Genomic DNA, 12567 nt, shown 5'->3' with positions numbered 1-12567 from the left:
ATAAGTTTTTCAGAGACTTTTTCATTGCCAAGAATGATTTGATTAATATCATCTCTCATGAGGTAGTTTTACTGAAGAATTTTAGGGTCCTTTCAGCTATTGGTGGCTCACTGGTTATTCTGATGAAAATCATTCTGGATGTTATTTCGATTCAGGTAATGTTATTATCATTTCTTCTTTCTGACATTGTTTCTGACCATGATTGCTTCAGGTGCAGATATGCATTGAGATATATTTCATTTTTCAAGGTGCAAAGTGTGTCTTCTTTCTAATCTTTTACTATCTTAAATAAAAGTTTCGATCTTTGTCTATTATTATGATTTGGCCAATATAATTTTTTTTGAGGAGAGATTTGACCAATATAAATGTTTGTACTTCAAAACCCTTTTTTTTTTTTTTGGGGGGGGGGGGGGGGGGTTAAAATCCGATACGGAAGCTAAGCATATAACTTCAGAGGAGATGAGGATGGCAAAAAAAAATCTTGAGCAAGGTAAATGATATGGTTGAAGAAATATATTATACTCTTGTGATGTATGGTGGATTTCTTGCATCAAGCATCATGTGGACCACAATCCCACTCTTTCAAATAAAAGACTCCTAGACCGTGGAGGGATTAATACTCTGACCTCTTTATCTAATGGAGGAAACCGACCATGGGTCATACTTCATAAGAACTCTCTCTCTCTCTCTCTCTCTCTCTCTCTCTCTCTCTCTCTCTCTCTCTCTCTCATGACAAGTATTTTATGATGACCATCAAGGAGGTGAGATGATTATCCGGTGTGGGATCATTGGCATATTGATGCAGAATAGGCTTATATATTGTGTAAAAGTTACTTTATTAGGTTAAAGAGACACCGAGAATGACTCTTAAGCTCTGTTTAGGATTTTATGCATTTGAAAAAAGTGACAGCTGCTAACCTGCCTACCTCTTGGAGGTGGGCGATTGCCAAACCCAAGATTTGGTGGAAATACAAAAGGGAGATGGTCTCGCTGCCTTTCTCAAAGGCATAAACTCCCATCTTAGCTGGCTGTTTCCAAACATCAACCACCAAGGTAGTTGATCAAGTTTTTATAAACTCCCATTCCAACTACCAATCCCTAAAGAGAGCCCTAGAATCAATGGATTGATGGTAGGGATGTAAATGGTTCGGATTAGGATTGGACGTGACCAATACCAGATTCAACTAATCGAATGTTGGATAAATGGATTCCAATTTGAATTCAGATGGTGAAAGGCTCATATCATATTTGGATTTTTACATGATATCAGATTCGGATATCTATCAAATTTGGATATTTGTTGCATTCAATTATAATTGGATATCAATTTGGCTTACCAAATCCAGCTAAACAAAGTCAGATTCAGTCGGGTATCAAATAAAATCTGATCCATTGACATCCTTAATTGATGGCTACACAAGCAGTTAAATGCGTATTTTGGAGAGTAGTTGCAAATCTCGTTCTTGGGTTCTCTCACAAAGGGAAATTTTTATGACATTTAAAGGAAAAATAAATTGTTGGAAAAAACATTGGGAAATTGTCAGAATATTAAATATTTAAAAATAGAAGAAAAAAGAAATGAATACCTACAAAAATATAAAAATTAAAAAATAAAACTTATCAAAAATAGGCGAGGGTTTGCATGATACCAAACGGATTTTCACAGCTTGTGAACATCTTATGATAATTTTAAAAGATTTTCAAAATTCGTTGATTTTTGTGACTATGCTTTAGAGCTTTAGGTGGACCTCTGATCCCCATTGGTCTAATTTATGTGTTTGTCTGCATGTGCCTTTGAATGATACTTGAGGGTAGGGTTTCTTTCAATTGATAGATCACCTTTTTTTTTGCTTTTTTAAGACTTTGTTGGAACCATATTCCATTTGACTTTGTTGAGGATGAAAAGAATGTCAAGTAGGGTGCATTTGATTGGGATAACATTTGGTAACGGAGACATTACATACAAATGTCTTTGGATCTCCATGGTGCAGGTTGTTTTGATCCAATCGGACCTCATCGATGGATTTAGCATCTTCAAAATAGTGGGAACCAGCCTTTGGATCATGTTTTTTCAATGAAAAAACATGATTTTATGACTCGGAAAAGTATCACACATTGGCCATTGATTTTTGAAGCCTTATAAGAACCTACCTACTTGTTGTAGTTGGACGATTCAAGAGCCGATTCCCACTAAGCAAAATATGTAGATTACATGTGTAAGTGTAAGGTTAGTTTCATGAAAAACAACTAAAAAATAAAAAAAAAATGTTTGTACCTCATGTTGCCATTACCAAATGTTATCCCCATTTGATTGCCTTGGAACGAGGTACTCTGAGATCTCAAATATAAGGATCTCCCAAGGGGAGGAGTTCCATGTATTGTGTGGGTCTAAGATCCTCCAAAATTGAAGATCTGACGTGGGCCCTAGATCTGAACTCGGATCTCAGATCCAAGGTAATTAAATGATCCTCAGGTTTGCCGTTTATTGTATAAAATAGCTTTGGTTTCCTTATTTGATATGTTTTTGAGAAATTTTCATTTAAGGCCAAGCTTTTGCCCCTCATTCCAAATATAGGCCACACTTTTCTGAATTTTCAAATATGGGTTGAACTTTTCTTGAAAACAGACTAATAGGAACCTCAGGTCAACATCTATCATTTTGAACAACGCCATTCCTTTTTGGTTTCTTGTATTGTCCCTTAAAAATTGAAAATTACTCATTCATCCTCATAAAAAAAGAAAAATAAACAGTTTGAACTCTAAATGATTCTAAATGATGAAGGTCACTGATATATTTTGACTTATGATTTAACCTGAGTTAAAGGATAATAATAAATGCAGGCCCTTGTTTCCAGGAAAACAGATATTTGGAATTATGGGCAAAAGGTTAGCCCCTAAATAGAATTTTAATTATGTTTTTCTACATGTTTTCACCAATGGCTACTTAACAGACTTAGATTGCACCACCTTGGTCGTTATCCATGTGGTCAGTGTGGTCCTGCGTCTAGCTGAAGACCCAGGATAGCATCCCACTGACACATGGGGTCTGCTGTTGCTTTTACACGGTTGTCGTACCTAAGGTTGGGTGGTCATGTCCTCAGCCTGAAGTTTTACCTTCTAGGGAGGCCGGCCCAATAAGTGACCTGGTTCTTGGTGAGGGTTCTTTTGTCGTCAAAGAAAAAAACAAAATACAAAACAAACTTAGATTGATTGATTTTTTTTACCATCTAAACTCAATAACTAATTATATTTGTAGTCAATGTTGATAAGTTGTAATTCTCAAAGAATCCTAAGACATTATTAAGTCACATATGACAAAAACCTTGATAATCTCATGATTATAATCCATCACATGTATGTTTGTTTTCATACTTTTCACTCGAAAAAACGTTGTCATGCACACCTTTGTGCAATGGATCTTTTAACGATAATCAATCATAGTTTACGGATTTTTTTTGTGTTTTCTTACGCCAGCGACTTTATTACTGCAGCTCTTCACTTATTTTGCTTTATAGTTATTCTTTATAACATGATCTTTCAAAAGCCCATAACAATGTTGAAGATCATGTGTATATACAATCGGTGGGTGTGGGCATGTATGTGTTTATATTCATTTTCAATTGATTATAAAAACAAGTTAGGAAGAACCAAAAATATGAGTAGTAAAAAGTAAGGTTGAACGATCATGATTTATACATGAAAACTATGTTGAGTAGTGATGTAAGTGTTAGATTTACATATTTGTTAGCTTGTTTGTTAAGTTTGTATATAAACTCATATGAAAATAATATGAATGTATCACATACTATGAATTTATGTAGCATCCTAATGTATTCATAGAAAGACTTTAATAGTATCATAAACACGAAATGATAAATAGAACGAAATTGTAAAAGACCATTTACCTTATTGCTTATTTATCGGTGAGTACATAAAGTGATAGTCTTCTTGTTTTGCTACCGATTAATACAAACAAATTGTTTATCATTAACTGTTCACAACAAATGATCAAAGCAAGAGTGATGCGAGATAGGGCTCGTTCATTCTTAGAGAGCTATAAATTATTGTATTCTTACGAGGAATGTGACAAGATATTTATTGGACAACTTTGCATACTTACATTTATGTTTATAACACATCAAAAATTCTATGCACGTATGTCTTCAACTCGATTTATGTTGAAGATCTTAATTTCTCTTAAATAGGGCAACTAACATTGGGTTTTTTGAGAAATGAATATGAATACGAGGGAATACAGGTTATACAACTTCATGGGCTCCACTACTCATGCATATAAGAACATCAAAAATTGGGTACAATATTATTACTTATTCAATAATATCTTATTTTTTCTCATGCAGCTAAGTATGTCTAATGTTGAGTTGCAGGTTAGTTTTTTTGCAGAGCGGTTTGGCTACGATGCTTATATTGATTGGATAGCATGTCCCGTGAATGGTATTTCTTAACAAGAAAATGAGTAACTACTTTGCATATGTTTGTTAACTTAATTCGTACATGTATATATTCTTAACTTGGTATATGATTGTTATAGGTTTAATTATGGTATATTTGTTCTATTGTACATGCAATACTTAGGCAAACATGAAAATTAATTTTATTGAAATACATTTTTATGTCTTGTTTTGCTATATTTTTTTGATGTATGCTATAATTAGTTGTGTGCTAATAACATTTTTTTCAAGATAATGCAACTGACTACAAACAATGTATGGTCAAATTCTATAAACATGTGAGGAAGTAAAAAGAAGAAGATGAGATTGCCCAAAAGAAGGCTAAGGATGAGGCAAATAACAAAAACGATTGCAGTAGAAAATAAAAAGTCCAAAGGCCAAGCAGAAAGAAGAAGATGAGGCGACATCGAATGATGAGATGTTAGATGACCTTGCTCAAGAAGCTGAGTTGTGAACAATTCTGGGTCATCATTGTTGATTACTATTGTGAAGTTGACAGAATTATAAAACATAATGATTCGTTGATAAATATTTTATTTTTTATACATATTTAACATATTGGATGTAAATTTGACATAATTTTAGATGTTTTTTAAATTTTGAATGTTTAACTTCAGTTTGGGTTGGATGTTCTTTAAATATTCAATGTTTTGTAAATTTTGGATGTTTAACTTTAATTCAGGTTGGATGTTCTTTAAATCTTTGATGGTTTATAAATTTTAGATGTTTTGCTAACTTTGGTTGTTTAATTTCAATTTAAGTTAGATGTTATATAAAATTTAGATATTTTATAAATTTTAATATTCTATAAATTGTCAATAGTAATAAGATTGTATTCCACAAACTTAGAAAATTTGCATATTTAGGGAAAAAAATGCAAATATATGTTACAGTTGCATATGTATCATGTAGGAACTTAAGCACAATAACCAGCTCCATAAATAATAGAGTACATTTGCATATACATTATGCAAATTTTTTCAAGTTTGCAAATAATGGAGTGTATTCGCATAAATATCATCAAATGTACTCAAATTCTCAAATAATGGTGGTGCACATGCAGACCTTTCTATCCTCACATCAAAGTTGCAAATGTCATCAAGTTCGCAAATACTAGAGTATATTTGCATAAACGTCATGCGAATGTCCTCAAGTTCACAAATAATTGAGTACATTCGCATAAACATCATGCATACCTCCTTATCATTGTAACACAATGTGCGAATGTCATTAAGTTTACCAATAATTGAGTGAATTCGTATAAACATCATGTGAATATCTTGAAGTTCGTAAATAATGGAGTGCATTCACATAAATATCATGCAGACCTCTCTATCCTCACATTACAGTGTGCGAATATCCTCAATTCACAAATAATGGAGTACATCTATATAAACTTTATGAGAAAATACTGACATTCGCATAGGACGATGAGATGCCCATTCTTAAGTGGTGGTTGTGAATCTGACGACCTTTGTGCATAAGATTCTTGTGGATCTCAATTAAGTATAGAATAACTTAAGTTGAAAATGACTTCTGCAAATAATGGAGTACATTCTCATATACAACACGTGAATATCCTCAATATCGCAAATAATTGAGTATATTTGCATAAGCATCATGCAAACCTCTCTATCATCGCATCACATTATGTGAATGTCCTCGAATTCACACACTATAATGTGTGAATGTCATTCAAAAGTCATTGTATATATAACATTCATAAAATCATCTATTATATATTCAAATCATATACATTCAAAAATTCACATGTTGTATATACATTAAATTCAAACATTCATACAAATCATATAAATTTAGAAATGAGATTTAAATTCAAACATTATAACTTCACACGAGTTGTATATTCATTCAAATTTACAAAAGTATTCAATTACAAGAGTTACAAACGTGCAAATGCAAAAGTATTCAAATTTAGAAATGTATATTGAAGTTGTAACACTCATACAAACATAAATTCAATTGTAACTTTGATTACAAAAGTAGCATGACTTAATTACAATCATTGTAATGATTTAAAAAAATTACAAAACTCAATTACAATTGTTTAAAAAATATTGTTTACTAAATTGCAATGATTGACAAAACAATATTAACTGAAAACAGAAGTCATTATTGTAGATGTGTTAAGTGTGTTCGATAACCTGGTCCTTGTCAGCGATCAAGTCAGCTTGAGTCAGTATAATCGACTCCTTTGCTTGAAGCAAATTCTTCAGCATATAGATTTCAGCTCTTGCAAGAGCCAACTTTTTTATCTGCTCCACTTACAGTCGTTTTGTGCTTCGGACTCCTCGCACCAACTTTTTCCTCAATGCCCCTCTTTGCAAAGAAACTACTTGCAAACTGCAGGTTATCAACAACTACATCTTCATCCTCGTGGGCATGTACCATGGATAATAAGTCAATGACATAGCCACCTTCGCACCAGTCTTCAAGTTCGAAGAAGAACATCATGGGGCAATCCTTGGTCTGATCATTTGCGTAAAAAGAAACATGTTTGCTAGTTGCACGAGGGCGACAAGGTGATTGTTGAATAAGCTTAAACTGTTGAACTACTCGGTTTGTCATTTGTCACTCAACTTTATTCATGTTGTATAACCAAATGTCTCTCATCGCGATGTTCATGGCTCGCACAACCACATCCTTCTCCTATTTCTCACCCGCGTCTTTATACGAGAACCATGTTACCTACATAATGGAGTTTCATTCATAGTTAATCCTATATTACATTATTGATAACAATATAGAAAATTATTTTTCATGCATACATACATGTGCCTTGGTCAACCCTCGTAACTTTGTAGTGCATATAGTCTTTCCCATCTGAAGAGCCAATATTCTTTGATCATTATTCTCCTCTTCTTTGTGTAACCAATTCCACATTGTAACATTGTAAATTTTAGGATAGACATATCTCAATGGCCTTCTAATGGATATGTGTTTTCATATCCAAACCTGTAAGGATTAATACACAATATAGTGCATCAACAATGTTAAATAATGTTTGAGTATAAATTGATTATTAAGGTACAATGAAAGAATAAATACTTCAACACCACCAACATGCCAGTGATGTTTTTTCTTTCATACCTCACGTTACTCAAACTTTCATATAGGTGTGCAAGTGAGGCTGCTCAAGATGCGTATTCATCAACGTGATTCAGGTCTTGTAACTATTGCATGTACGATACATGGATCGACTTCTCACCAGTGTCGGTGAATACACATATGCCAAAGAAGTAGAGCAAGAATGCTCACACCACATTGTCTACTCTAGCATCGCCCTTCCCTCCAACACACGATAACTTCTCTTTCATTTTTCTCACCTTGTTGGATTTATAGTGGTTCATCAGCCATGATAACTTCAGTCTTTCACCTTCGAACACATCCCCCCTCGCTCCCAAATGCACATCACACATGTGCTTGAAATATTTTCAGCGATGTGTGCTCACTGGCTCTCCATGACACTTAAATCAGGTGATTCATGTTATGTCTTTCAATGTGATGGTCATCTCAATATCTCTTAACTGAAATATGCTGGTTGTCAAATTTCAGAACTGCACAATGGACTTTAAGAGACTATGATCGATGTTCCATAGTGTGACCTCCAAGAATTTTCGAAACTGCATCTGAAGTTAGTCCTTCACTTCCTTTGTTAATGTTAGAAACCACTTGTGTGCTTGAAAAAAGTAAAATCAATGTATATGGAATATTGGATCTTCTAAATCTTTTAGATGTGGATCCTACAATCACAATTAATTTTACTGAAATCAGTAAAATATTACAGTTTAATTATTGAATATAATAGTTGAATTCAAATCACACACACATATGATAAATTAATCATTACATTAGGATATTCAAAAAACTTGTCTTACGAACATGCTTATACACACAAATATAATATTTTAAATAGTGAGTTTCAAGAATCGATCTAGTTATCCTAAAACATACTTCAAACATATATATAACAATTTAATCGATGAATTGCAATACTCAACATAATTATCTTACAAACATGCCTCACACACACACACACACACAATATATATATATAATATTTTAAACATTGATCTGCAATAATCAAACTAGTTATCTTAAAAGCATGTTTTACACGCATGTATATATATATATATATGACAATTTAATGAATGTATATAGTTAAATTAGTTATCCTAAAAATATGCTTTAAATATATATATATATATGTGTGTGTGTGTGTGTCAATTTAATCAATGATTGAATACAAAATTGGTAATGATTGCAAACATCTTACAAACGTGTATATACAAAATAGCAAATAAAGAAAGTATTTATCTATCAGCATCGGACCATGTTTGCCATTGCAAACTCTTTCTCGGATCATGCATTTGATCCTCCAATGATTGATATACCATCTTATTATTGGGGACTTCCACCTCAGACTCTAGAGGATTCTTCTCTTATCTCTTCAAATGACCCCCTTTAGGATCCTTCTGTGTACTCTCCAACCCAACCTCAACCTTTGGTTGAGCATCTTATCCAGCCAAAAAACTCTCTTCCACTTCCTGAAGACTCTCAACATTAATCTCTAGCTCAACATCTTCAACTTCTCTATTCTCCACCATCTTCTCAACCCCAGGTTTTGCATTCTCCTCTTACTAGGTACCTTATCTGCCCTTGTACAAGTTTTTCTCCTCTATTATCTACACTCTCCATCTCTATCTCATCATTGCCACTGCATGTGGTTGCATTTTCAGCTTTCTCTTGTTGAGCATTAAGGTTAGCAACAACATCAGACTAAGATAATAGCACAAACTTTTTCAACATAGACTACACACATAAATCCCCCCCCCCCCAACTTCTCTATTCTTCACCATCTTCTCAACCCCAGGCTTTGCATTCTCCTCTTACTAGGTACCTTATCTGCCTTTGTACAAGTTTTTCTCCTCTATTATCTACACTTTTCATCTCTATCTCATCATTGCCACTGCATGTGGTTGCATTTTCAGCTTTCTCTTGTTGAGCATTAAGGTTAGCAACAACATCAGACTAAGATAATAGCACAAACTTTTTCAACATAGACTACACACATAAATCCCCCCCCCCCACCCCCCCCCCCCCCCCCCACCCCCCACCCCCCACACACACACCTGAGATATTTTCGAGATGAGTGACATGAATGTGGCCACAAACTCTTCAATATTTTTTTAGCTTCAATTGTAGATTTGGGCCACATTAAAGGTGTTAGTTGTTGCTTGTTTGAGCATATATTTTTTGGTCTCAATTGACTAATGCTATATTTTTTATAAAAAATGTCAGACACACATGCTTTTAGCTACGAAATAGGGTACCTCTCTACCCATTTGTCAAGCATACTTTGTACTTCATAATAAAAAATATCACCTAGTGTGTAATTTTACTTTGGATTTTTTTTTATGTTCCAACAGTAGCACATAGTGTGGGTGTGGCCCCTTAGAGATAGTCTCTTTAATCATCATTCTGTAATAAACAAGTTCAGAATTTTCTACAATAACAAAAAGAAAAATAAAGGTAAACATGCGAGCATCAAAGACTGAGAATATGCTATTAAAAAAGCATTAAAAAATAAACAAAATGGGTTATTGAAAATACAAAAAAAAAATTGAAGCAAGTGTTCCCTACTCATGTTTATAATACAAGATACACAACATATAAACAACCAAATTTGAGGATAGAGGTGTACCAATCGTTAAGAAAACAAAACAACAAATAGACATTCACTGGCAAAATGATTCAAACAAAGAAAAAGATAGAATACGTTATTGAATATGCAAAGATAACTTGAAAACCATGCAATTCTTTCACAAAATAATTGATTCATGCCAATGTTTCAGTTATTTACTAATTCATGTCATCGTTTAAAAAATTAACCGATTCAACCATTAAAGATGCAGTTACCAAAAAAAATCATCGATGATTCTAAAAAAGTCACTGATGAAGTGTCATCGTTGATTAATCGCCAAAAATAGTTGCCAAAAAATCACTAAAAAATTTTATCCAGGGAAGAATATTGGGGACCACTGATTAGAGACCACAAAAAAACCCTAGTTTATCCGAAAATAGCCCTGAAATGTGAACAATCATTTTTATATTGACGATTATCGCATTTAATACTCGTACAGACATTCAGAAAAACTAAAAAATTTGAAGGCAAGTCATTCCTCAAATTTGTGAATGTTCGGGATCTCCGCAAATGAATCAAAACTTTCTCATATACAGAGCAAATTCACAATGACAAAATGTGAAGGTCGGGGACATTCATAAAAAATTTATGTGAATATCGCCACACATTTGCAGACCTCCTTGATGACCATTTACTTAAAGAAGATTTGCATGATAACTCGTAAATGTCATACTATATATGTGAAGGTAGAACCTTATTTGTGGAGATCGACCATAGTGTGAATGTCGAGGATATTCACAAACATCAATATGTGAGTGTCACCACACATTTGTGAACCTCCTTGAGGATCATTTACTTAAAGGAGATTCACATGGTAGCTTGTGAATGTCGTACTATATATGCAAAGGTAGTACCTTATTTATGAAGATCGACCAGAGTGTGAAGGTCTAGGACATTTGCAAACATTAATATGTGAATGTCACCACACATTTGTGTAAATTCGTATAATAGCTCATGAATGTCATCTATATATGCGAATTTCATATGGTATTTGTGAAGGTACATAAATTTCAGTTACAAGAGGTTCGCAGATTTGGTTATGCAGAATTCGTGAGGTCTGCAAAATCATCGTGTGAATGTGCATTTTAGTGAGAGGTTGCGAGATCAGGATAGTATACCTATATATGTCACGAACCTCAGGAGGTTCGCTCGTGTGATGGGTAAAAAGGTCCTAAAATAATCAAGCATTTGCAAATTTGGACATATGGAAAAATTCAAAATTTATAGGGAATTTTGATAAACATGTCATTTCCCTATACAGTGCGATCATTTTCCATTTTTTCCTCTATTAATAAAAAAAGTAATGCCCCAAATCTTGTTCTAGCTTTTTTATCAATAAAGGAAAAAAATCTTGCAAGACTTTGAAAACAAAAGGCGGTCCTAGGGATAAAGTCCCTTCATCCCAAGTTCAACTCCCACCAAGTGTGTGGGTGCCTTTAATTGGTGTGCTCCGCAAGGGCTTGGGTGTTGATGACCCCACTAGGGGTTTACATCACTAAAGGGAAAGCACATTAAAGGGGTGTTTGTGTATCATAGAAGAGAGCTCCACAACAGCCTTTCCGTAGTGGAGTTTAACCCCACGGAAACCATTACGGTGGAAAGCGGGGTGAATCGTTAAAGTCGGGCATTTGTGAATTTGGACATGGGGCGTATTTCGAAAGTTATATGATATTTCGGGAAATGTGCCTTTTTCCCATACAGTATGACCATTTTCTATTTTTTTCCTATTGATAAAAAAAAATAATGCCCCAAATCTAGCCTTTTTATCAATAAAAAGGTGAGCCGAGGAATAAGGTTCTGACCCCTTGGTCCCAAGTTCGACTCCCGTCGGGTGCAAGTTTTGTAAGGGCTTGGGTGTTGATGACCCCACTAGGGGTTTACTTCGCAAAAGGGCAAGCCCATTAAAGGGGCATTTGTGTCTCACTGAATAGAGTTCCACAGCAGCCTTTGCATGGAGCTCTCCTCCATGGAAGAGGAGTCCGACCACCCCACAGGAACGATTACCGCAAAAAGGGGGGTGTAACGTTGAAAAGGAGGAGGTCATTTTTTGCATCACGTTGGTGGGCCCCGCAGAAACATACGGGGTTGCGTGCATTTCTGCGTAAACACCACCCTTTCGTGACACACAAACACGACCTAAGTGACCAGTTCCCGGCAAGGGTTCCTCGACATGAAAAAAAAATGTTATTGGAAAAGTATTTGGAATTTCTTGGTATATATGCAAATATATATATATATATATATATATATATATTTATATATATATATATATATATATATTATATATATATATATATATTATATATATATATACACACACGTATGAAACACTAGAGTTAGAATAAAAACCGGTTAAAATCGTCATAAAAA

The sequence above is a fragment of the Nuphar pumila genome, chromosome 15 (assembly GCF_984573655.1).
Source record: "Nuphar pumila chromosome 15, dmNupPumi1.hap1.1, whole genome shotgun sequence".
In the NCBI taxonomy this organism is placed as follows: domain Eukaryota; kingdom Viridiplantae; phylum Streptophyta; class Magnoliopsida; order Nymphaeales; family Nymphaeaceae; genus Nuphar; species Nuphar pumila.
The sequence above is the reverse complement of the archived record's forward strand: the minus strand, read 5'-3'. Positions refer to the sequence as shown.